The sequence below is a fragment of the Scyliorhinus canicula genome, chromosome 2 (assembly GCF_902713615.1).
Source record: "Scyliorhinus canicula chromosome 2, sScyCan1.1, whole genome shotgun sequence".
NCBI classification, from domain to species: Eukaryota; Metazoa; Chordata; class Chondrichthyes; order Carcharhiniformes; family Scyliorhinidae; genus Scyliorhinus; species Scyliorhinus canicula.
In genome coordinates, this window is record NC_052147.1 from 128273483 (window position 1) to 128301262 (window position 27780).

Consider the following 27780-nt stretch of genomic DNA (forward strand, 5'->3'; position numbering starts at 1 on the left):
TGCGCTATCTAGAAAACCTCCTTTCTGGTGCCAGGCCCGCTAAGTGGATGCAAATAGGCCATTAGGGCACATATAATAGGGCATCCATTAGCATCCTCCTGCTGGTGCATGGACATGAACCCCAATCCCACCACCAACCAGGGGGCTGGAGCAGAGCCTTGACATCAAGGCAGCATTTGACCGAGTATGGCATCAAGGAGCCCTAGAAATACTGGAGTCAATGGGAATCGGGGGGAAACTCTACCTGGCACAAAGGAAAATGGTTGTGGTGGTTGGCGGTCAATCATCTCAGCTCTAGGACATCACTCCCGGAGTTCCTCAGGGTAGTGTCCTAGGCCCAATCACCTTCAGATGCTTCATCAATGACCTCCCTTCGAACATAATGCCAGAAGTGCGGACGTTCAGCACCATTCGTGATTCCTCAGATAATGAAGCAGTCCATGCCCAAATCCAGCAAGACCTGGACAATATCAAGGCTTGGGCAGACAAGTGGCAAGTTACATTCGCGCCACACAAGTGCCAGATCATGACCATCTTCTACAAGGGAGGATCTAACCATCGCCCCTTGACATTCAATGGCATTACTATTGCTAAATCCCCCACAGTCAACATCCTGGGGGTTACCATTGATCAGAAACTGAACTGGACTAGCCACATTAATACTGTGGCTACCAGGGCATGTCAAAGGCTGGGAATCTGACGGCGAGTAACTCATCTCCTGACCCCCAAAGCCTGACTACCACCTACAAGGCACAAGTCAGGGGTGTAATTGAATATTCTCCACTTGCCTGGATAAGTGCAGCTCCAACCACACTCAATAAGTTCAACACCATCCAAGACAAAGCAACCCCCTTGATTGCTCTCCCTTCCACAAACTTTCAAACCCTCCACCACCAAAGGACAGTAGCAGCCATGTGTACCATCTACAAGATGCACTGCAGTAACTCACCAAGGTTCCTTAGACAACACCTTCCAAACCCACAACCACTACCATCTAGAAGGGTAAGAGCAGCAGGTACCTGGGAACCCCACCACAGGGCTGTTTAGCACAGGGCTAAATCGCTGGCTTTGAAAGCAGACCAAGGCACGCCAGCAGCACGGTTCGATTCCCATAACAGCCTCCCCGAACAGGCGCCGGAATGTGGTGACTAGGGGCTTTTCACAGTAACTTCATTGAAGCCTACTCATGACAATAAGCGATTTTCATTTCATTTCATTTCAAGTCACTCACCACCCTGATTTGGAAATATATTGATCCTCCTTCACTGTCACTGGGGCAACATCCTGGAACTCCCTTCCTAACAGCACAGTGGTTGTACCTACACCTCAAGTGTTAAGTAATGGGTTAAGAGACATTCCAATTAGTTGTCTCATTTATGTTAAGTATCCAATAATTGACACTGATATGTAAAGGGACTTCAGGTGGCCTTTGTGTCAGGTGATGTGATGCTAGAGTTTTGTGCAGAGTCTGTTGAAGTAAATTAAAGGTGTTTGTGGAAAAGGAGCAGTACCTTTGACTCTTTATAGAACAGCAGCTAAACGTCTAATATCAAGAACTGCAGCGGTTCAAGAACATACCTCACCACCATCTTTTGAAGGACAACTAGGGATGGGTAATGAATGCTGGCCTAACCAGCGAAGCCCACATCCTGTAAATGAATGAAAAAAATGTTCGGCGCCAGGCATGATCCTCGATTTCACCCGGATGCCAATTTTCCACCTGATCATGATCCGTGTTGCCATTGGTGCGAGACGGAGAATCCAGCCCACTGTTTCAGATGGGTGACTTCCAGATCGACTCTTTCAGCCTCGGCCTCTAGTTGGATGAAATCTTTGCTTTCAGTCTGTAATGGTGTTCACTGTAGATTTATCAAGGTCTCGAAGCTTCTCTGAAGTCTCAGAAATAGCAGGCAAGTAGCATTTGGGAGAAAGAGAAAGCGAGAGAAGGAGCAACACATAGCCTCTCCTCTCAGTGACCAGGAGCCTTTTATCTATCGGCTCCTCTCAAAACCCCCACCTGACAGAACTCGTTCTTTGTCTGTTGCCGGGCAGAAAATGGTCCTTGGCCAATCCATTGGCCACCAGCCAACCAATCAAACCGAATCCCTCCAATTCCTCAGGTGCCAAAAAGTCTGAGATCTTCTGTTCAAAATCTAAATCTTCATAGCGCAGTGCACTATTTTTCAACTTTTTAGTTCCTCACTTCCTCTATATAGGTCCTTTAATGATCCATAGATCAAAAATGATCATACTAAATAAGAGAAATAGGAAATAAGGGAATCGACAGGAGGGGTCCTTACACCAGCAGCCTTAGTTCCAGCTCCCACTTCATTGCCCACCCTCCCCCCCAACTTACCAAAAGCCTCTCTGCCCAAGGACTTACTGGCTTCAGGGATTGATGGTCCTTCTACTTCACCTTGTTCCAGTCCCAGCAGTTCCCACTAATGTATCTTGGTGCTGCTGGGATCCATCAATCTAGAGCAGGGGTGGGCAAACTTTTCCGTTCAAGGGCCACATTCAGAAATTCACAATTTTAAAGGGCCGCATAGTATATTAAGTAAAATAATTAATATTTAAAATAGCCAAAATAAAAGGTTTTTAAAGAAAAAAAAAGTAATTAATTTTTATTAATTAATATTTTAAAGTAGAAACTTTACATGAAACACATTTATTTGAAAAACAAAGTAACTCAGTTTAAAGAAAAAAAAGCAATTAATTTTTATTAATTAATATTTTAAAGTAGAAACTTCACATGAAACACATGTTGTGCCGAGCAATGATCACCCTACTCAAGTCAACGTATACCAGTAACCCAACAGCCCCCCCCCCCCCCCCATTAACCTTAAAATTAAAAAAATAAATAAAATAAATAAAAACATTTTTATTTATGCCACATAAAGACCTTTGGCGGGCCGCATGCGGCCCGTGGGCCATAGTTTGCCCACCCCTGATCTAGAGGGTGGAACTTCCTCCCCAGTGAGGGGCAGACGTCTCACTTGGCTCTTGTTAAGCCCTCCTGCAGTATGTTTTGCCTGTGGTGTGGGTTGTCTCCACACCGGGATTGCTTCCAGGGCGGGGAATGGGGGGGCAGGGGGGGATGGTTAGGTTGTCTCCCAATCCCCATATTATTCAGCCCATGGAACTTTATTTATTAGATCTCCTGAGGTCTACCCATGGTGGATATTGGAGGAGTTGGTTTGGAGGGTGTAAGGGAAAAGGGGATAGGACAGCATGTGCTGCCATGGGAACTATAAGGGGCCATTGGGTATGGTAAAAGGAGCATGGATAGGGCATGGGGATTGGCTGGCGAAATGAGGGGTGTGAGAAGGAAGAGCTACAGGATCTAGTATTTAACGGTACAGCTGAAGTTGAAGCAGACTTTTTAACCAGCCGTCTGCAGCCACTGTGGACGCCTTTGACCTGTGTCGATGGGTAGTGTACCCAACTGTATCCTACAGGCGCGCTTGCCACCCACTCCCCCCCCCCCTCCCCGTCTCCACACATCACCAAAACAAACATTTTGGGGTATTTATTTCCTCAGATCAGTCTACCAGGCTGGAGAATTTCTTAACTTCAGTTACCCGCCTCTCAGGTGGAAATTGAGCCCTTAGTGTTTGAATGGGCTGTCATCTCCATATCCAAACTGTTTAATGCCAATTTCAGGCCTACGTTCCCCCGGCAACACAACAGACAACAGTCTTCCTGCTCCGAATGAGCCTGTCAGTTGGAGGTTTAGGAGTCCATTTAGTACCCAGAAAATCAGTGATTGCATGCTGAATTTGTCAGACCTTGAGTAAAAACAGGAGAAAAATATATGAACTGCAGTTTCCCAAACTTTATGAGATATAGTAGCTGCCCTTATCTAAATATAACGTGATGTTATTTGCCATGTGCTGAAATTTGAGCATTCACCTGTTCCTGTCTATTGGACTCCTAAATTTAGCATCCATCTGTCATTTGAGATCCATTGCAACTTTCTCTGCAGCATTAGTAATTAAGTGGTTCAAACCCTATTCTAGATGACTTGAGCAAGTAATTGACACTGACGTTTCAGTCTCACATGCACACTTTGGTAGTACTATTTTCTTTATTACTTTTATTTTGTGTGTATTAAATTTGGTGAGTCCCTGACACTGATTCAGTATTAGATTCCTTGAGACATAGAATCATAAAAATATTATAGCACAAAATGGGGCCATTCGGTCCACCTAGTCCATTGTTACGACACCCTGGGTTAATGCACAGTCAATTCCAGCCCCACTTGTCAGAGTCACAACACAAGTGAGTTAAGCAATAAATGTTAGAAAAATACATCTTTGACCTTTAGTTGCCTAATAAATACAGTCGCCAGATTTGTAATTGTAAACACAATTACTGCTTATTTATAACAAGAACTATAATGAACTATGGAGAAAAAACAGCTGGTTAACCATTAACTAATTCTAAACTCCCCACTTTAACTTTCCTCACCCTCGACACACACACACATGACAAACAATCACAAAGGGGACGAAAGGGGTAAAAAAAAGTAAGTAAAAGAGAAAAACAGTTTTTGTTTCAGAAAGGTGCTTCCAGTACCCTGCTCCTCTTCAAACCTTGCTTTCAAATTGAAGCTTTAACTATAGGATCATTCCAGTCTCTGTAGGTTCAGGAAAAACAGCACCCACTGCCTTTCTGGGGAGAGAGAGAGATGGTCTTGCTTTAGTCTGCAGCCTATAATGGTTTTCCTGTAGATTCACACATTCAGGTTCTCTGCAACACCAGTCATACCGCCTTTCTGGAAAACATGGGGGTGGGGAAGAGATTCTGATCTTTCCTCTCAGCTGCCAGGAGTCAAACTGAAACTTTCAGGTCTCTGAGAACCATCCCATTGGGAGAAGAGCCAATCCCCACCTGTTACCAGGCTGAGTACAATTTTTTAGGCCAATTCATTGACCCTCATCCAATCAATCAAACCAGGTCCCAGCCCACCTCTCTCTCTAGTGCCAAAAGGTCTGGAGTCATCTGTTCAAACCAGCAGGAAGTAGTATTATCTCCTGTAACCTCTTCCTGCTGCTTGACTTAAAGATACCTGCACATTAATCCTGACCGGTAATCATCCACGGATCAAAAATAATAATTGAAAAATAAAAGATAGAGGAAATAAGGGAACACCATGCCAATCCCAACACACTCGGTGTCTTTCTAATCCCACCTTCCTGCACCCGGCCCATAGCTCTGTAGTTTACAGCATTTAAGGTGCAGATCCAGGTACATTTTAAAAGAGTTTAGGGTCTTTGCCTCCACCACCAACTCAGGGAATAAATTCCAGACTCCCACCATCCTTTGCATAAAAATGTTTTTCCTCTAATCCATCTGCCCAGGGAAACAGGTTCCTCCTGTCTACTCTATATCCAGCCCTCATAATTTTGTATACCTCAATCACCCCTCAGCCTTCTCTGTTCCAAGGAAAACAACCCCAACCTCTTCAATCTGTCCTCGTAGCTACAATTATCCAGCCCTGGCAACATTCCAGTAAATCTCCGCTGCACTCTCTCCAGAGCAATTACACCTTTCCTGTAAGGTCATGACCAGAATTGCGCACAATACTGCAACTTGTACTTGCACTCCAAGATCTCTCACTTAATTTATCTCTTTCAGTATATTCCCATTTATTGTGTATTCGCTAAAACTGTTTCACCTGTAAATACTGATACAAAGGGCAGGTTCTCCAAGCATCTGCCGGGTCAGAAAGTCGCTGGGGGGGTGGCGTGAATCCCGCCCCGCTGCCCCGATGCCGGGGTTTTGGCGGGCGCAGGAATCACGGCACTCCGGTCGACGGCTACTGGCAGTGGCCCTCCACCCCCGGTGATTCTCCAGCCTGCGATGGGCCAAGCGGCCACCCGTTTTAGGCCGGTCCTGCCGGCGTAAATCAAGCCAGGTCCGTACCGGGGGGGACCTGGCTCTATGGGAAGCCTGCAGAATCCTCGGGGGGGGGGGGGTGTCGTGTGGGGGATCTGGCCCCGGGGGGTGCCCCACAGTGTCCTGGCCCACGATCGGGGTCCAACGATCCGCGGGCGGGCCTGTGCCGTGGGGTGGGGGCACTCTTTCTCTCCGCGCTGGCTGCTGTCAACCTGTGCCATGGCCGGCGCGGAGAAGAACCCCCCTGCGCATGCGCTGGGATGACCACAGCACACGCTGACACTCCGACGCATGTGCCAACTTGTGCCTGCTGGCAGAGGCCCTTCGGCGCTATTGGTGCAGCGCCAAGCCCTTCGGTGCCACCTGGCATGGCACCAGTGCCAGCCTAGCCCCTGAAGGTGGAGAGGATTCCCCACCTTCCGGCCCAACGCCAGATTAGTTCATGTCATTCCTCGGCGCCAGTACGGCTCGCCCACCGGGTAGGGGAGAATCCCACCCAAAGTATTTGGTATTCCCACAATTCCCTGATTTTCACTGACAATATCAGAGGCCAGGTCAGGTTGGCCAGGTTGGCCACCTATACGGGGCAGGCCACACACAGGCCAGGTTGGCCACCTATACGGGGGAACCATTGGACATTGCAGGAACTACGATGACCCCTGTTGTTTATGAACGCCAGGAGGAGCATTTCCCACTTATGGTGGTGAGCGGCCATGGGCCCAGCCTGTTGGGTCGGGACTGGTTGCGCCATTTGCGGCTGCAGTGGCAGCACATCCTCCAAACAGTTTCTGGAGGGTTGACAGGTGCTAGGACGATACCCAGATGTATTCCAGCCCGGTTTGGGGAAAATGAAAGGGGCTGTAGCCCGTATCCAATTCGAACCAGGAGCCACGCCGCGCTATTTCTGGGCGCGCCCGGTGCCTTACACCTTGCTCGAGAAGGTAGAAGGGGAGCTCACTCGTTTGGAGACTTTGGGTATCATCAGGCCCGTCCGTTTCGCTGACTGGGCAGCACCAATTGTACCTGTAATGAAGCCAGATGCAACAGTTCGCTTGAGTGGCGACTATAAACTTACAGTGAATACGGCTTCCCGACTCGATCGATACCCAACGCCTCGCATAGAGGATCTCTACGCGAAGCTTGCAGGTGGACTCTCATTCACAAAATTAGATATGAGTCACGCCTACCTACAGTTGGAGCTGGACCCTGCCTCCCGGCCATATGTAACGATTAATACACACCGGGGCCTGTATGAATATACACATTTTCCCTTTGGAGTATCCTCTGCCTGCGCTATTTTTCAACGCGTTATGGAGGGCATTTTGAGATGTTTACCGCGTGTTGCTGTTTACTTCGATGACGTTTTGATCACAGGGACGTCGGAGCAGGAACATTTAGAAAATTTGGAGGCTGTCCTTAGGCGTTTTTCGGAGGCTGGAGTCCGTTTACATTGCACAAAGTGCGTTTTTCAGGCGAAGGAAGTAGCCTACCTGGGTTATCGGGTGGACCGCAAAGGTTTGCACCCCGTCACAGAGAAGGTGCGCGCAATTCAACAGGCCCCCGCCCTGACTGATACTTTGCGTCTTCGTTCGTTTCTCGGCCTCGTAAACTATTACTGGAAGTTCCTCCCCATCTGGCAACTACGCTGGCCCCGTTGCACCTTCTGCTAAAGAGGAATCACACCTGGGTTTGGGGTCAGCCGCAAGAAACCGCTTTCCGGCGGGTAAAACAACAATTGTCGTCTTCTGGGTTACTAATCCACTATGATCCTAGAAAGCCTTTGCTCGTCACATGTGATGCATCCCCGTATGGTATTGGGGCCATCCTGTCCCACAAGATGGAGAACGGGACCGAGCGGCCGATAGCTTTCGCCTCCCGCACATTGACGGCAGTGGAAAAAAAGTACGCGCCAATTGAGAAGGAGGGCCTGGCAGTGGTCTTTGCGGTGAAACGTTTCCACCAGCACGTATATGGCCGCCACTTCACTATCGTGACTGATCATAAGCCTCTGCTGGGACTTTTTAGAGAGGATAAGCCAATACCGCCCATTGCTTCCGCACGGATCCAGCGCTGGGCTTTGTTGCTCGCTGCATATGAGTATTCTCTGGAGCGCAAACCAGGAACCCAGATAGGGAATGACGAGGCACTGAGCCGATTGCCTTTATCGACCGGCCCCATGTCGACCCCCATGACCGGTGAGGTGGTTGAAACCCTAAATTTTATGGACACCTTGCCTGTCACGGCATCACAGATCCGTGAGTGGACCCAGACGGAGCCAGTCCTGTCAAAGGTTCGGCACATAGTCCTGTATGATGGGCAGCATAGACAGCTCCCAGGTGAGTTGCAGGCACCTTCCTCCAAGCTGTCCGAATTCAGCGTGGAAGATGGCATACTTTTGTGGGGGACACGTGTGATTGTCCCGGAAAAAGGACAGGAGCTGATACTGAGAGACTTGCACAATGGGCATCCGGTGTGACCAAAATGAAAATGTTGGCCCGGAGTTATGTCTGGTGGCCAGGCCTCGACACTGACATTGAGAAGGTGGCCCAAAACTGCTCCATTTGCCAGGAGCATCAGAAGCTTCCGCCGGCCGCGCCCCTACATCACTGGGAATGGCCAGGGCAGCCTTGGGCGCGCTTGCATGCGGATTTCGACGACCCTTTTCAAGGATCCATGTTCCTGCTATTAATTGACGCCCAGTCTAAATGGCTAGAGGTGCATAAGATGGGAGGCACAACGTCCTGTGCAACAATCGAGAAGATGCGTTTGTCTTTCAGTACGCCTGGCCTCCCCGAGGTGCTGGTCACGGACAATGGCACTCCGTTCACAGATGAGGAGTTTGCAAGGTTCATGAAGATGAATGGCACACGCCATATCCGCACTGCCTCTTACCACCCAGCTTCAAATGGGTTGGCGGAGCGCGCAGTGCAGACATTCAAACAAGGCCTAAAGAAGCAGTCTTCCGGGTCGATGGACACGAGACTGGCTCGGTTTTTGTTTTCATATAGGACCACCCACCATGCGGTGACTGGGGTAGCTGCCGCAGAACTCCTAATGGGCTGGAGACTTCACACCCGCCTTAGCATGGTTTTCCCGGACATTGGCGCAAAAGTACGCCGCATACAAGAACGGCAGGGACATGGTTTTTCTCGGCATCGAGTTTACGCCCGGTGACCCAGTGGTCGTTCGGAATTTTGCTGGTGGTGCCCAGTGGGTCCCTGGCGTAATCTTTCGCCAAACGGGCCCTATCTCTTACCAGGTACAAGCCCAGGGGCGTCTCCAGCGCAAACATGTCGACCATGTTCAGTCCAGAAGACTATCCCTGCCAAAGATTCCCCACCCCAGGAGCTCATTTCTACAGCCGCAGAGACCAGACACAATGGAAAGTATTCCTCACAATCTTCCTCTGGTGCCTCACTCAAAGCCTGCGCAGGTCATGACAGAACCGCATGGAGATAAAGACGCCAAGATGACGGAGGCAGCAGACTCTGACTCCGAGATGGAGACACAAGACACCTCAGAGGGGGAATCCTCGGGCCCACGGGTCGTGGATGTACAGCCGTTATGCCGTTCATCACAGAAGCGCCGGTCTCCATCTCATTACACACCACCCGATCCAGCGCCTCGTGCAAATGGTGTCCGGCCTGCGGCAAAACGAGTCTGACGCCCTCCTTCGCCAGGGTCTTCGGTGGATTCCTTGGACTTTGGGAGGAGGGATGTTATAACCTGCCTACTTACCATTGGCTGGGGACTAATGATAATCCCACAATCCTGTGGGAGTATGAGCTTCCCCAAGGAGGGGGGCGGAGAAACATTAACATACTCCCTGCATAAATAGAGCTGGCCAGTTTGGAACCAGGGAGAGAGGAGTTGGCAGCAAGGGAATTTGTTGCTGCTGTTGTATATATATGTTATTGTAAATAAATGTTATTTCTTTGTATCCTGAAAACTTGTGCTGGTTCTTCGTGGCCCTCACAAAAATAATTATAAACATTTTGATATCCCTTTCACATTCCCTTTTGTAGCTTTGACTACCTGCACATCTTTGGACTGTGGGAAGCAACACAGGCACACGCAAAAGGCACAATATACACAGGGTACAGGCACATGCAAAAGGCACAATATACACAGAGAAGATGCACATACAGAAAGCACAATATACCAAGGTACAGGCACACAAAAGGCACAATATACATGGAATAAACATGCAACTCAGTCTTCAAAGGGTATAGGCACACACAATTCACAATATACACATTGTGTATTGGGAAAAGAATGCCACGGCTCTGCCTGCCTGGTTTAGAGTGGCGGCAAAGGCGACATCTGAAGCGTCGCTCTCTACTTGGAAGGGCAGTGTCTCGTCTACTGTGTGCATCCCAGCCATGGCTATGTCTGAGCGAATACGAGCGAAGGCCTGTTGTGCCTCGGCCGTGAGGGGAAATTGTGTGGTCTGGATCAGTGGGCGGGCCTTGTCGGCGTATTGTGGGACCCACTGGGCGTAGTACGAAAAGAACCCAAGGCAGCGTTTGAGGGCCTTGGGGCAGTGGGGGATTGGGAGCTCCATGAGGGGGCGCATGCGATCGGGATCGGGCCCCAGTAGTCCGTTTTGGACTACGTAGCCGAGGATGGCTGAGCGGTCTGTGCTGAACACGCACTTCACCTTGTTATAAGTGAGGTTGAGGAGAGATGCGGTGTGGAAAAATTTTGCAAGGTTGGCGTCATGGTCCTGCTGGTCATGGCCGCAGATGGTGACATTGTCGAGGTACGGGAAGGTGGCCTGCAGTCCGTACCGGCCAAACATTCGGTCCATTTCTCGTTGAAATACCGAGACTCCATTAGTGACGCCGAAGGGAACCCTAAGAAACTGGTACAGACGACCGTCTGCCTCGAAGGCAGTGTAGGGACGGTCCGATTTACGAATGGGGAGCTGGTGGTAGGCGGATTTCAGGTCAATAGTAGAGAAGACCCGGTACTGTGCAATCTGATTGACCATATCAGATATACGAGGGAGGGGGTACGCGTCGAGCTGCGTGTACCGGTTGATGGTCTGGCTGTAGTCCACGACCATCCTGTGTTTCTCCCCAGTTTTAACCACCACCACTTGGGCTGTCCAGGGGCTGTTGCTGGCCTCGATAACACCCTCCCGAAGCAGCCGCTGGACTTCAGATCTGATGAAGGTCTTGTCCTGGGTGCTGTACCGTCTGCTCCTGGTGGCGACGGGCTTCAAATCTGCAGTCAGATTGGCAAAGAAGGAGGGAGGGTCAACCTTGAGGGTCGTGAGGCCGCAAACGGTGAGTGGGGGTAGGGGTCTGCCGAATTTGAGGGTAAGGCTCTGGAGGTTACATTGGAAGTCCAGGCCCAGTAAAAGTGTCGCACAGAGGTTGGGGAGAACGTACAGGTGGAAACGGTTGAATTGTATGGTAAGTTTGACCAGACAGAAACCCCGGATCGGGACAGAGTGGGATCCGGAGGCCAGGGAGGTCCGCTGGTTGGCGGGATGGACCGCGAGGGAGCAGCGCCTTACCGTGTCCGGATGGATGAAACTGTCCGTGCTCCCGGAGTCGATTAGGCAGGAGGTCGCATGGCCGTTGATAAGCACCGTCGTAGAAGCGGTGGGCAGGTTGCGAGGACGGGATTGGTCGAGCGTCACGGAGGCGAGTAGCGGGCGATCGACCGAAGAGTCCAAAGAGTCCGAAGAGTCCGATGAGTAGTGGCAGCGACCCGGGTCCCGTGGTCCAGTCCCGAGGGGAGGACAGAATGGCGGCGTCTGAAGTACCTGCGGGGAAGAAGATGACGGCGCCCACTGATCGCACGTGGCCCCGGGAGCAGCGGACGGCAGGGCCCAATGCGCGATCGGCTGAGGCGAGGGGGAGAGTTCGGGCGCGATAGCAGCAACTGCGCGGGCCCGACACACCGCTGCAAAGTGGCCTTTCTTGCCACAGGATTTGCAGGTCGCGGTGCAGGCCGGGCAGCGCTGGCGGGGGTGCTTATGCTGACCGCAGAAGTAGCAGCGAAGACCACCAGGGTGCACGGTGCGGTGAGCAGCGCAGGCATACTGCGCGGCAGCGGCCCCAGTCGGGGGGGGTCAGTTGCGGGGTCCACGAGGGGTAGGATGGGTGGGCCGCGTGACGGGCGGGGTAGGATTGCACATTACGGGAAGCGGTCGTCATAGAGAGCGCTAAAGTCTTTGCCGTTGCGAGGTCGAGCGCGGCCCCTTCCAGCAGTTGTTGCCGGATGGGGTCCGATGCAATACCCGTCACAAAGGCAACTCACATGAGGAGATTCGAATGTTCCGCAGCTGAGACGGCCTGGCAGTCGCAGTCCCGTATTAGAGGGATAAGGGCCCGCCAGAAGTCCCCAATCGACTCACCCGGTTGCTGGACGCGAGTGGCGAGTACATGTCTCGCAAACAGAGTGTTCGTCGACTGGGTGTAATTCTCTTTGAGAGGTTCCATGGTACGGGCGTAGTTAGGCGCATCCTGTATCAGCGGGAACACGCTGGAGCTCAACCTTGAGTATAGGAGTTGTACCTTCTGAGCCTCCGATGGTGTAGGGTCCGCTAAGGTGATGTAGGCCTCGAAAACAGCCAGCCAGTGGTTAAAGTCTTTCCTGGCGTGCGGCGACTGCGGATCCAGCTGCAGGCGATCGGGCTTAATTCTAATGTCCATGATGTTGGAAAATCTCACGGTAATAAATTGTGGCGCTAACAATTGCACACAAAGGCTCGAATCGTTACAAGAGAGGCTTTATTACCGTGAGATGCTTTTCCTTCGGCTGCAGCTGTAGAATGGTATCTCAGGGGAACTTCTGATTATTTATACTGCTCCCTGTGGGCGGAGCTAGCCGGCAGGGGCTTACCGGCAAACCTGTAATACAGGTACTGTCGTACATCCCCTAATGCAAGCACACACATATGTATACAGTGGTAGATCACCACACGGAGTCTGCATGTTCTCCCCGTGTCTGCGTGGGTTTCCTCCGGGTGCTCTGGTTTCCTCCCACAGTCCAGAGACGTGCAGGTTAGGTGGATTGGCCATGCTAAATTGCTTTTCGTGATCAAAAAGTTTAGGAGGGGTTATTGGGTTACGGGGATACGGTGGAAATGAGGGCTTATGTGGGTAGGTGCAAACTTGATGGGCCAAATGGCCTCCTTTTGCACTGTATGTTCTATGTTCTAAGGCACATTATGCACAGGGTGCCATAATATTCACAGAGTACAGACACACACACAAGCCATAATATACATAGGGTACAGGCACACACACAAGCCATAATATACACAGAGCACACACACACAAGCCATAATATTCACAGACTACAGACACACACACAAGCCATAATATACACAGGGTACAGGCACACACACAAGCCATAATATTCACAGGGTACGGGCACACACACACAAGCCATAATATTCACAGAGTAGGCACACACACAAGCCATAATATACACAGGGTACAGGCACACACACAAGCCATAATATTCACAGGGTACGGGCACACACACACAAGCCATAATATTCACAGAGTAGGCACACACACAAGCCATAATATACACAGGGTACAGTCACACACACAAGCCATAATATACACAGGGTACAGTCACACACACAAGCCATAATATACACAGAGTACAGACACACACACACAAGCCATAATATACACAGAGTACAGACACACACACACAAGCCATAATATTCACAGAGTACAGACACACACACACAAGCCATAATATTCACAGAGTACAGACACACACACAAGCCATAATATACACAGGGTACAGACACACACACAAGCCATAATATACACAGAGCACACACACAAGCCATAATATACACAGGGTCCAGTCACACACACAAGCCATAATATACACAGAGCACACACACACAAGCCATAATATTCACAGGGTACAGGCACACACACAAGCCATAATATACACAGGGTACAGACACACACACAAGCCATAATATACACAGGGTACAGTCACACACACAAGCCATAATATACACAGAGTACATACACACACACACAAGCCATAATATACACAGGGTACAGACACACACACAAGCCATAATATACACAGAGTACAGACACACACACAAGCCATAATATACACAGAACACACACACAAGCCATAATATACACAGGGTACAGTCACACACACAAGCCATAATATACACAGAGTACAGACACACACAAGCCATAATATACACAGGGTACAGTCACACACACAAGCCATAATATACACAGAGTACAGACACACACAAGCCATAATATACACAGGGTACAGTCACACACACAAGCCATAATATACACAGAGTACAGACACACACAAGCCATAATATACACAGGGTACAGTCACACACACAAGCCATAATATACACAGAGTACAGACACACACAAGCCATAATATACACAGGGTACAGTCACACACACAAGCCATAATATACACAGAGTACAGACACACACAAGCCATAATATACACAGGGTACAGTCACACACACAAGCCATAATATACACAGAGTACAGACACACACAAGCCATAATATACACAGAGTACAGACACACACAAGCCATAATATACACAGAGTACAGACACACACAAGCCATAATATTCACAGAGCACACATACACATAAGTCACAATATACACTTCAGGCAGTGGCAGCCTTTCCTGGACTTCCTGGCAGAACGGTAGGGAAATAGGCCGGCAGCAGCAGCAGCAACCCGGGGGGTGGGGGGGGGGGGGGGGGGGGGGGGGGGAGAGGGAGGAAGGGAGAGGAGGGGGGGGGGTTTGTTTCAGGGGAAGGGAGAAATGTGTATATGTGTTTATTGAATATGCCGGGTGTTTATCTATTTCTTCTTTTTGTAGTTACTGGGGGGGAGGGGGGGGGTGGTTTTGGGGGTTATTGTGGGGGGTTTTTTGATTTTTGTTTGTTAATACTGTTTTCTTGTTGTTATTTTCTGTTTTTTGATGTTTTTGAAAATCTCAATAAAAAATTTTTTTTTTTTAAAGTCACAATATACAGACAATTCCTTCCTGTTTATTCCTTTATTTTCTCTTTGTTTTATCTTGCCGTCGAGACTTAAAATCCATGGATGATTAATGGACATGTATCTTTAAGTCAAGCATCAGAGTTGAGAAGTTACCAGAGAGAAGAATAGTTCCTGCTGGTTTGAACAGGAAGCCTCAGGTTTGTTGGCACCAAAAAGCGAGAGAGATGGGGTGGAATCATAGAAGAATCATAGAACCAGAGAATGCCTACAGTGCTGAAGGAGGCCATTCGACCCATTGAGTCTGCACCGATCCTCTGAAAGAGCACTCTACCTAGGTCTTATCCCCGTAATCCCATAACGTAACCTAACCTGCACATCCTTGGACACTAAGTGGCAATCAAGCATGGTCAATCCACCTACCCTGCACATCTTTAGACCCACACAGACACTGGAAGAAAGTGCAAACTCCACAGTCAACCAAGGTTGGAATTGAACCTAGATCCCTGGTGCTGTGAGGGAACAGTGCTAGCCACTGTGCCACCCTTTTAAAAAATTTATGCTTTCAGTTCTCCCCCTTTTTACACATATTTTACAATATACATAGGGTACATGCACCCACACGAAGCCCAATAAACACTGGGTACTGGCACACACACAACTCACAATATTCACAATGTAGAGGCACGCCGGTTACAATATACACAGGGCGCAGACACACACACAAGGCACACTACACACAGGGTGCTGGCACATACACAAGGCACAATCTACACACGGCACAGGCACACACCGAAGTCACAATATACATAGGATACATGCACACACCCACCAGTCACAATGTACACAGTGTACAGAAACACACACAACTCACAATATATACAGGTTAAAGGCACACAGCCAACTCAATATGCACAGGGTACAGATACACGTTCAGGGGCTCAGTGTAGAGAAATTGATGTTTAGTGATTAGTTTTAATAGAATGATAGAATCCCTACAGTTCAGAAAGAGGCCATTTGGCTCATGGAGTCTGCACCAACCCTCTGAAAGAGCATGCTACATCGGTCCACTTCCCCACCCTGTCCTTGTAACTCCATAAGCCCACCTAACCTGCACATCTTTGGAACATTAAGGGACAGTCCACCTAACTTGCACATCTTTGGACTGTGGGAGGGAAATGGAGCACCCGGAGGAAACCCATGCAGATATGGGGAGAACGTGCAACCTCCTGACAGTCATCCGAGGCCGCAAATGAATGCAGGTCCCTGGTGCTCCAATGCACCAGTGCTAACCACTGTGATAGTTAGCACAAAATCATAATATGTCAACCTAATAGACATACACACAGCTCACAATGTACACCGGTTGCAGACAAACACATGCAGCACAATATATATACCAATATGTTTTGAATGTGGAAAGTTTGAGGCATTCGCAGAATAATTTGTTGAACTTACTATTTGCTCTGCCCCTTCAGTCTGGCTGATGTTGGCTGATGTTAAAGTTGGTTTTGTTTAGAAGGTCACAGTTTTATCTGAGCTTATCCCCACCTTGTCTGAACACAGTAGCCTCTCTGGGGTTAATTCTAATTCTATGGGCACACTTCAATCACTGCGCACAGTAACTAGAGCCCACAGGTCTTCTGCCTGTGCTCAGTTAACTAATCTCAGCCAGTTGCGCTTCTGTTGTGAAATGCAAAAGGCCAAGCACATTTTGCAGGACTGCCAATAAATCCACGGAGCCAGTTCGAATTTCCAGCCTGTCAAATTTAAATCATATTGATTGACAGTGCCGACCAAGCGGAGGGTTACCACGTGTGAGACAAAAACCTCGGGCCGTGATTCTCTGGTCCCCCAGCCACATGTTTCTTGGCCATGCACCGTTTGCTGTCAGTGAGATTCTAACTTCCCGTTGCTTGTCAATGGGATTCCCTGTTGTAACCACCCCACACCACTGGGAAACCCATAGGCAAGGAATGCCGCCAGCTGGAAAACTGAATCGTAACAACCAGAGAATTCCAGCCTTAGATCCTGACCTAGGATTTCATTATAACACTGACTAGACTTCAAAGGTGCTTCATTCATTTTAAAGTGTGATGCGCGATCAATAACTACTGAAACGAAGGAGGAGTCCGAATTGAAGGCTTTAATCTACAAGATGTTACCCCAGCAGCTCGAGTACAGAAAGAAGGATGGCTGCTGGGAAACACGGGTTCTTATACCCCGCCTCATTGGGTGGAGCTACCTTACGTCTTGACCAATGAAAAGCCAACACTTGGGCCAATGAGCAGCGAGCCTTCTCCACCAATGGTAGTTCACATCCCCAGGTACCGTATACCTCTAGTCATACTACCACATTTATCCCTTGTTGAGAAAGGAACCGGGTTGGGGGGGGGGCTTCCTGAGATGAAGTGGGGTGTGGGGCTTTGGCGTCCAGCCATGACTGGTATTCCGGTGCAGGTGGGACAATTTACTAGTAGTATGACTAGTGATATGGGACTATACCTCTCCAACGGCGGCTGTCCACTGGCCCTTAACTATGTACAGAGTTGTGTTATTACATGGAAAATTATTTACAGAATTAGAGAAAAAAAAGGGTCCATTAAGAGTTCATATCGACTCGATCAGACGATCGGGGGCCTGCGACTGACGGATCTTCGCGGCGATGTTGGAGATGCGGGCTTCCATGACTCCGGGAGCAATGATCTGGTCCTCGTGGAGGTTTCAACACCCCTAGACGGTGCTGGTTAGAGCCGGGCTGTGGGGGGGTGTCTAGTCCTCCAGGCGGTGCGGGTGAGGGGGTCGGCAGGGCAGGGAGGGGAGAGCCTGCAGGGAGCAGTTGCGGTTGGAGGAGGGGTGGGTGGGGCTGGTGACCAGGGCGATGGCGGGGATCTGGCAAGCGCCAGGTCCCGTCGAGAGACCATGTCTTGTCGGCCATCGGGGTACTCCACATACGCATATTGCGGGTTAGCGTGGAGCAGCTGGACCCTCTCAACCAACGGGTCTGATTTGTGCACCCGCACATGATTTCGGAGCAGAATGGGCCCGGGGGGCAGCCAGGCAGGTCGGGAGCGGGGTCCCTGAGGAAGACATCCTGGGGAAAACAAGAAGGCGTTCGTGAGGAGTTTGAATTGTAGACGTGCAAATGGATTGGAGGGCGTCTGGGAGGACCTCCTGCCAGCGGGAGACTGGGAGATTTCTAGACCGTAGGGCCAGTAGGACGGTTTTCCAGACCGTACCATTCTCCCTCTCGACCTGACCGTTACCCCGGGGGTTATAACTGGTCGTCCTGCTGGAGGCGATGCCCCTGCTGAGCAGGAATTGACGCAGTTGGTCACTCATAAAGGAGGACCCCCTATCGCTGTGAATGTACACGGGGTAACCAAACAGGGAGAAGATGGTGTGCAGGGCTTTGATAATGGTAGTTGTGGTCGTGTCGGGGCAGGGGATGGCGAACGGGAAGCGGGAGTACTCATCGATCACATTGAGGTAGTACGTGTTGCGGTTGGTAGAGGGAAGGGGACCTTTGAAGTCCATGCTGAGGCGTTCAAAGGGACGGGAAGCCTTTATCAGATGCGCTTTTTCGGGGCGGTAGAAGTGCGGCTTGCACTCCGTGCAGATGTGGCAGTCCCTAGTGACTGTCCTGACCTCCTCGATGGAGTAGGGCAGGTTGCGGGTCTTTACAAAATGAAAGAAGCGGGTGACCCCCGGGTGGCAGAGGTCCACGTGGCGGGTTCAGAGGCGGTCCACTTGTGCGTTGGCACAGATACCGCGGGACAGGGCATCGGGAGGCTCATTCAGCTTCCCAGGACGATACAAGATGTCGTAGTTGTAGGTGGATAACTCGATCCTCCACCGCAAGATCTTGTCGTTTTTTATCTTGCCCCTCTGTGCATTGTCAAACATGAAGGCCACCGACTGTTGGTCTGTGAGGAGGGTGAACCTCCTGCCGGCCAGGTAATGCCTCCAATGTCGCACAGCTTCTACTATGGCCTGTGCTTCCTTCTCGACCGAGGAGTGGCGGATTTCGGAAGCATGGAGGGTAAGGGAGAAGAAGGCCACGGGCCTGCCCGCTTGGTTGAGGGTGGCCGCCAGAGCTACGTCGGACGCGTCGCTCTCGAATTGGAAGGGGAGGGAGGCGTCGATAGCGCGCATCGTGGCCTTTGCGATATCAAATTTAATGCGCCTGAAGGCCTGGCGGGCCTCCGTCGACAAGGGGAAAGTGGTTGTTTGGATGAGAGGACGGGCTTTGTCGGCGTAGTTGGGGACCCACTGAGCCTAATAAGAGAAAAACCCGAGGCAGCGCTTCAGGGCCTTGGAGCAGTGGGGGAGGGGGAGTTCCATCAGGGGGTGCATGCATTCCGGGTCGGGACCTGATGTGACCATCAATTCATACGACACGTAGTTGGAAGTGGACAGTGGTTTTAATAATCTTACAATGGAGCCTGCATGCGACGAGATGAACTGGCAGGCAGGCTCAGACTGCCAGGCTTTATACTTCCGATTAGTGGGAGGAGCCATGGGCGGAGCCATCGGGGGAGCCAAGGGTGGAGCCCAGTACAAACTCCTCATCGCCCCCTAGGGGCAGAGCTGCGCAACTGCTCGTGTACCGAGCTTACACAGACACAGTACATCATATATAATAACAGTGTGAATAACACGGACTGTGATTCACCACATTCACCCCATGTAAAAATTGAGTCCAGCGGGGGTGATGTATCTACCAATTCCCAATTGCGAATTACAAGTTCCAAGTTCCAATTTACAGGTTATAAATTACAGGTTAAGTCGGTCTGGCGGCCGAGTCGTCCTCTGGGATCGACGAAGCACCGGGGTTGCAGCCTCTTCTGGTGGCTGGGCGGTGGCGGTCGGCGAGGGAACCATGGCGGACTCCAGGGGTGATTCGGCCAGAGCTTCGTATCCGACTGGTTCGACTGGTGACGGGGAGCGCCGGAAACTCAATGGCGCGGGGGCGCGGAGCACGGGCAGCGGAACTGCAGGCGTGGGGGCGCCGGACGCAGGGGGTTGGGAGGGGTATAGTGTGAGGGGTATCTCAGCGGCGGTGGTGTCGTAGTTGGATCCTGCAGGTGCCTGGTCCCGGAGGGAAACAGTGTCCTGACGGCCGTCAGGGTACTCTATAAATGCGAGTGTGGGTTTGAATGGAGCAGGAGCACTCTCTCTACGAGTGGGTCAGTCTTGTGAGTCCGGACGTGCTTCCGGAGGAGAACCGGGCCCGGTGTCTTTAACCATGCTGGAAGCGAAACCCCCGTGGTAGTGCCCCTGGAAAAAACAAACAGCCGCTCGTGAGGGGTCTGGTTGGTGGCCGTACATAGGAGGGACCTAATAGCATGGAGCACGTCGGGGAGGACTTCCTGCCAATGGGAGGTCGGGAGCTTCCTGGACCGGGGGGTCAGTAGGACGGTCTTCCAGACCGTCGCGTTCTCCCTCTCCACCTGCCCGTTCCCCCTGGGGTTGTAGCTGGTAGTCCTGCTCGAGGCAATGCCCTTTTCGAGCAGGTACTGACGCAGCTCGTCGCTCATGAAGGACGAACCCCTGTCGCTGTGCACGTAGCTGGGGAAACCAAACAGGGTGAAGATGCTATGCAGGGCCCTAATGACTGTGTAGGAGATCATATCGGGGCATGGGACAGCAAAGGGAAAATGAGAGAACTTGTCGATGACGTTCAGGAAGTACACATTCCTGTTGGTCGAGGGGAGTGGCCCTTTGAAATCGATAGCGAGGCGTTCAAAGGGCCGAGAAGCCTTGACCAGATGGGCTCTATCTGGTCTATAGAAGTGCGGTTTGCACTCCGCGCAGATCGGGCAATCCCTGGTGATGGCTTTCACCTCCTTTGTGGAGAAAGGCAGATTTCAGGCTTTGATGTAGTGGGCAAGCCAGGTGAGCCCCGGATAGCAGAGGTCATCGTGAATAGCTTTCAGGCGGACGTCTTGCGCGCCGGCGCACGTGCCGCGGGACAGGGCATCTGGGGGCTCGTTGAGCTTCCCCGGTCGATACATAATATCGTACTTGTAGGTGGAGAGTTCGATACTTCACCGTAGGATCTTATCATTTTTGATCTTGCCCCTTTGAGAATTGTCGAACATAAAGGCAACCGATCTTTGGTCGGTGATGAGGGTGAACCTCCTATCTGTGAGGTAGTACCTCCAGTGACGTATCGCTTCCACGATGGCTTGTGCTTGCTTTTCGACCGAGGAGTGTCGAAGTTCCGAAGCAGAGAGGGTTTGGGAGAAAAATGCCACTGGTCTCCCTGCCTGATTTAATGTGGCTGCGAGAGCTACCTCTGAGGCGTCGCTCTCCACCTGGAAAGGGACGGATTCATCCACCGCCCGCATGGCCGCTTTGGCGATGTCCTCCTTGATACGAGTGAAGGCCTGCGAGCCTCATCTGATAGAGGGAAGAGTGTGGCCTTAAATAGTGGGCGGGCTTTGTCCGCATACTGAGGGACCCACTGGGCATAATACGAGAAGAATCCCAGGCACCTGTTGAGGGCCCTGGGACAGTGAGGGAGAGGGAGTTCCAAGAGTCCGGTCCGGGTCGGGGCCCAGGACTCCGTTCTCCACGACATAGCCGAGGATGGCTAGCCTGGTCGTGCGGAAAACGCATTTCTCCGTGTTATACGCGAGGTTGAGTTTCTGGGCAGTCTGGAGAAATCGATCGAGGTTAGCGTCGTGGTCCTGCTGATCATGGCCGCAGTTGGTGACGTTATCCAGGTACGGAAACATGGCCCGCAGCCCGTACTGGTCCACCATTCAGTCCATTGCTCATTGGAACACCGAAACCCCATTCGTGACGCCAAAGGGAACCCGAAGGAAATGGAAGAGGCGGCCGTCGGCCTCAAACGCCGTGTAGTGGCGGTCCTCCGGAAGGATTGGGAGCTGATGGTATGCAGACTTCAGATCCACCGTGGAAAAGACTTTATAGTGGGCGATCTGATTCACCATGTCTGCAATTCTGGGGAGGGGATACGCATCAAGGAGCATGAACCGATTAATGGTCTGGCTATAGTCAACTACCATTCGGAATTTTTCCCCGGTCTTGATGACCACCACCTGAGCTCTCCAGGGACTGTTACTGGCCTCTATGATCCCCTCACGTAGGAGCACATGGACCTCGGTTCTGATAAATACCCTGTCCTGCAGGCTGTATCGCCTGCTGCGAGTGGCTACGGGCTTGCAGTCCGGCGTGAGATTGGCAAAGAGTGGTGGGGGGTCGATTTTTAGGGTGGCAAGGCTGCAAATAGTGAGTGGGGGCAAGGGCCCGCCGAAGCTGAGTGTGAGGTTTTTGAGGTTGCACTGGAAATCGAGTCCCAGTAGGAGTGGGGCGCAGAGTTCAGAGAGCATGTATAGCTGGAAGTTTGAATAGCTAGTGCCCTGGATGGTTAGGGCTGCGATGGTGCGCCTTTGGAGGTGAACAGAGTGGGGGCCCGAAGCGAGGGAGATCGTTTGCTGTGCATGGAAAATAGGGAGTGAACAGCGTCTTACCAGATCTGGGTGTACGAAGCTCTCGGTGCTCCCGGAGTCGAAGAGGCACGGTGTCCTGTAACCGTTGATTTAAACGGTCATCATGGAGTTGCGGATGTGCTTTGGACGCGACTGGTCCAGGGTGACTGTGCTGAGTTGCGGGTAGTTGGCGGTTCGATCAGCTGTGCTGGAGTGGCCCCGTGATGACTGCCCTCTGAGTTCGTAATCTTCTAGTCGAATTTCTGAGTTGGAAGAAGATGGCCGTCCCCGTGGATCGCACGTGGCGGGCGCCGAGGAAGATGGTGCCCAAGATGGTGGCCCCCATGAGTCGCGCGTGGAGGGGGGTTGCCAAGATGGCGGCCCCCATGAGTCGCATGTGTCATTTGGGGGTGGAGTCAGAGTACAGGCCTCAGCATTTCGGGGCCTGCAGGCCTGTGGATTCTGGAAACGGGTGCCCTGGGCTGCGGGGGAGTTAGAAGAGGAGGCCTGTTTCGCCAGGCAGATCCGGGCGTAGTGTCCCTTGCAATCGCGGTTGCTGCAGGTCGCGTTACGGGCCGGGCAGTACTGCCGTGGGTGCTGGGGCTGCCAGCAAAAGTGGCACACTGGGGCTGCGTGATGGCTGGGTGGCCGCGTGGCGCAGGCCTGGGGCAGTCGCTGGTCGTGGGCCCAGGATGGGGTCGCTTGGTCCGCGAGGAATAAGGTGAGGCTGCGGAATGAGACCTCCATAGTGGTAGCTAGTTCTACCATGTCCTCTAAGTTCTGGGCCCCTTTTTCTAACAACCAGTACAAGGAGTGCACGGTAAAAATCATCTAACGACTCACCAGGGATCTGCTGCCTTGTAGCCAGCAAGTGCCGAGTGTAACCTTGATTTACCGGCCAGATGCAGTGTCCTTTGAACAGTTCCATGGTAGAGTCGTAGTCGGACGTGTCCTCGATGAGCGTGTAGATGGCGGTGCCGACGCACGAGTGGAGGATGTGTAGCTTCTGCTCCCTCGTCAGTATATTTTCCGCCGTGCTGAGGTAGCTATTAAAACAAACTAGCCAGTTCTTCAATGTGGCTGCTGCATTAGCTGCGTGGGGGCTGAGCCGTAGACACTCCAGCTTGATGCAGAGCCCCATGCTTTAAAAACTTGTAGATTAAATTGATGCACGATCAATAACTACTGAAACAAAGGAGGAGTCCGAATTGAAGGTTTTAATCTACAAGATGTTTCCCCAGCAGCTCGAGTACAGTAAGAAGGATGGCTGCTGGGAAACAAGGGTTCTTATACCCCGCCTCATTGGGCGGAGCTACCTTACGACTTGACCAATGAAAAGACAACACTTGGGCCAATGAGCAGCGAGCCTTCTCCACCAATGGTAGCTCACATCCCCAGGTACCGTAATACCTCTAGTCATACTACCACAAAGTGTTTGGGGACAATATGAGGTAATGAAAGGTGTTAAATAAATTCACTCTTTTCTCACTGTTTCAAAGCATTCCAGGCTCCAGCAACTAAGTTTGTGGAAGTTTTTCCTCACCTCCCACCTCACTGTCTTAGTGCCTGTCTTCACAACCACGCTCTGTCCATTCTTTCATTATTTGATTTTCAAAAGACAATTAAATCTCCTCTTGATTTTCTCAGTCAAGGTAGTTCCTAAATCTATGCTGTACATTGGTCATGGTTTTAATGTCCTCCCTATAATGGGGGATCCAAGACTACACGATGTGTACTACCCAATGTTTTGCATAATTTCAACATTACTTATTGGACGGGATTCTCCGTCAGCCAATGCCGGAATGGGGAAACGCAATTGGATGGAGAATCGCATGTGATGCGAAAATCGCGGCCATGGTCAGGTGCCTTGACAGCGGGGTCAGTGCATTCTACTCTCCACATACAGTAAACACCGTTGACATATCACTAACGGGCCTGACCCTGTATTCTCCCAAGCTCTCATGATGCTCCGCCTCCGCCGGGAGGAATTACTGATGGCGAGTTTCACTTGTGGTTTTATAAATCGGGAAACAGGTGCCGTGACTGCTGAGGCAGAGAGGGTGAGTACGAAAAGTGTCCAACATCGTTATAGTTTGCTAACAGTTGTGCCTCTGGCCAGGGGGAGTTCTGCCAGGGCAGGGGTCACTAGTGGGGTGGGCCATGGCGTCGGGGTGGAAGGGCACGGAATACCATTGCCGCAGTCTGCAAGGCAGCCATGTGGCCGCGCACGGCACTGACTTCCCGCTGTAAACTTAGTGCCATGGGTCGTATGGGCCACCCCCCCAGGTACCCTCTGGCCCCAATCAACCCATCATTGGGATGGGTGCACTCTAGTGCAACCAGTGCCAGCTTGTTGGCTGGGATGAGTGTGTGTGGGGAGTGGAGTGCTATTATGCGGCTGCCGCTTGTCAGCCTCTCGAGTGTCAATCCTGACCTTGGCAAATCCGACACCGTTTTTCATTGGAATTGCTAGCGTTCCATGTGGTGCCAGTGCTCGCTCATTAACAGTTCCGAAATTGCTCCGGGACCTGCGCCAATGTTGCAGTTGTAGAAATCCACCAATACTGTCCCGGCATCAACACCAATCTCTGAAACACAGAACCCCACCCTTTAACTCTTGTGCTTTATGTTTCTCCCTAAAATCTTTTATTTCCTACTTGTCCATGTTAGTTTGTCTCTGATGGGTGTCTAACCATTCCACTAACCTGATCGCCTTCTGGAAATCTTTTACAAGCCGTCCTACTTTCGTGTAGTTAGGAAAGTTCAAACTTTGTGCTTCTTACACAGAAGTCCAAGTCATCTGAGAGCAAAGGTGGGCTCACCATCTCCCCTGGGTTAGATCACATCCAATCTTCTCCATCTATTCTCCGATCTCTGTTCATCAAAGGATTTTCTCTCCATGCCGTTATATTTCCTCTGATAGGGGCAGCACGGTGGCGCAGTGGGGTAGCCCTGATGCCTCATGGCACCGAGCTCCCAGGTTCGATCCCGGCTCTGGGTCACCATCCATGTGGAGTTTGCACGGTTTCACCCCCACAACCCAAAGATGTACACCGTAGGTGGATTGGCCACGCTAAATTGCCCCTTAATTGGAAAAAATGAATTGGGTACTGTAAAATTGTTTTTAAAATTCTTCTGATATCTTGCACCAACATTTTTGCAACAACCTCCTCCATAAGCCGTGGGGCAGCACGGTAGCATTGTGGATAGCACAATCGCTTCACAGCTCCAGGGTCCCAGGTTCGATTCCGGCTTGGGTCACTGTCTGTGCGGAGTCTGCACATCCTCCCCGTGTGTGTGTGGGTTTCCTCGGGGTACTCCGGTTTCCTTCCACAGTCACAAAGATGTGCAGGTTAGGTGGATTGGCCATGATAAATTGCCCTTAGTGTCCAAAATTGCCCTTACTGTTGGGTGGGGTTACTGGGTTATGGGGATAGGGTGGAGGTGTTGACCTTGGGTAGGGTGCTCTTTCCAAGAGCCGGTGCAGACTCGATGGGCCGAATGGCCTCCTTCTGCACTGTAAATTATATGATATGATATGATAAGAATATTTGAGCATAAGTAGGCAGCACGGTGGCGCAGTGGTTAGCACTGCTGCCTCAAGGCGCCGCGGTCCCAGGTTCGATCCCGGCTCTGGGTCACTGTCCGTGTGGAGTTTGTACATTCTCCCCGTGTTTGCGTGGGTTTCGCCCCCACAACCCAAGATGTGCAGGGTAGGTGGATTGGCCATGCTAAATTGCCCCTTAATTAGAAAAAATGAATTGGGTACTCTAAATTTATATTTTAAAAAATGTCTCTGTGTTTATTTGGAATATTTGTTGACCTATAAAGTTACACAAAGTCAGTAGAAAATAAACATGAAAGAAATGAGTGCAGGAGTAGGTCATTCAACTCTTCAACCCCCCCCCCCCCCCCCCCCCCGCCCCCCCACCATTCAATAAACTCCACAACTGATCTGCTACCTCAACTTTGCCACAATAACCCTTCACCTATATTTTGCTTAGCCTTTAGAAAGCTATCAATATACTCTTTTTTAAAAAATAATTTTTATTCAAATTTTCACATTTTCACAAAAAGGAAAACAATAACAGAAAATTCTAAGAACAAAAAGAACAGAACACCCCCCCCCCCTCTCCCCCCCCCCCCCCCCCCCCCCCCACCCCACCCACCCACCCCGGTATATACAAAAGAGAAACAATAAATTAACGCCCGCCGTTGGCAAAAAACAGATATTCAACCCAAAACAAAAACAAAGAGACAACCCCCCTCCCCCCCCCCCCCCCCCGTTGCTGCTGCTGCTGACCTTTTGTTTTAACCGTTCTGCCAGGAGATCTAGGAATGGTTGCCATCTCCTGAAAAAACCCTGCACTGACCCCCTTAGGGCAAATTCACACCTCTCCAATTTAATAAACCCCGCCATATCGTTGACCCAGGCCTCCACGCTTGGGGGCCTCGCATCCTTCCACTGAAGAAGAAATCTCCGCCGGGCTACTAGGGACGCAAAGGCCAGAACACTGGTCTTCTGCACTCCCGGCTCCATTGCAACCCCAAATATTGCGAGCCCCCAGCCCGGTTTGACCCTGGATCCTACCACCCTAGATACCGTCCTTGCTATAACCTTCCAAAATTCCCCCAGCGCTGGGCATGCCCAGAACATGTGGACATGGTTTGCTGGGCTCCCTGAGCACCTAATACACCTGTCCTCGATCCCAAAAAACCGACTCATCCTTGTCCCGGTGATATGAGCCCTATGCAGTACCTTAAACTGTATGAGGCTAAGCCTTGCACATGAAGAGAAGGAATTCACCCTTTCTAGGGCATCCGCCCACGTTCCCTCCTCAATCTCCTCACCCAGCTCCTCCTCCCATTTATCTTTCAGCTCCTCCACCGAGGCCTCGTCTACCTCCTGCATCACCTGATACACTTCCGAGATCCTCCCCTCTCCAACCCACACCCCCGAGAGCACCTTGTCCTGAACCCCACACGGCGGCAGCAGAGGGAACCCTGCCACCTGCCGCCTGACAAACGCCCTTACTTGCATGTACCTAAAGGTGTTCCCCGGGGTAAGCCCAAACTTCCCTTCCAGCTCACCCAGGCTCGCGAACTTCCCATCTATGAACAGGTACCCCAACCTCCTGACACCTGCCCTGTGCCAACTCAGGAACCCGCCATCAATTCTCTCTGGAACAAACTGGTGGTTCCCCCGTATCGGGGACCCCATCGAGGCCCCCACCTCCCCCCTGTGCCGCCTCCATTGCCCCCAAATCGTGAGAGTAGCTGCCACCACCGGGCTCGTGGTATACCTCGTTGGAGGGAGCGGCAGCGGCGCCGTTGCCAGCGCTTCCAAGCTCGTGCCCACACAGGATGCCATCTCCATCCTCTTCCATGCTGCCCTCTCCTCGTCCATTACCCACTTACGCACCATCG

General features: G+C 51.2%; 1 protein-coding gene across 7 annotated transcripts in view; it reads right to left on the reverse strand.

Annotated features, from left to right (window-relative positions):
- Window positions 1-16607, reverse strand: part of LOC119958100 (ecto-ADP-ribosyltransferase 5-like) — a 32785-nt gene extending 16178 nt beyond the window's left edge. The window contains exons 1-2 of one of the 7 annotated variants that reach the window (XM_038786396.1): window positions 16352-16607; window positions 4579-4674 (exon numbers count right to left, since the gene is read on the reverse strand). The gene's annotated coding sequence lies outside the window, so the exon portion shown is untranslated. Of the gene's footprint in view, window positions 1-4578; window positions 4675-4770; window positions 4829-16351 lie in introns of those variants that run through there. The other 6 variants (XM_038786367.1, XM_038786339.1, XM_038786349.1 and 3 more) reach the window with 6 other exon arrangements.
- Window positions 16608-27780: the final 11173 nt, after the last annotated feature.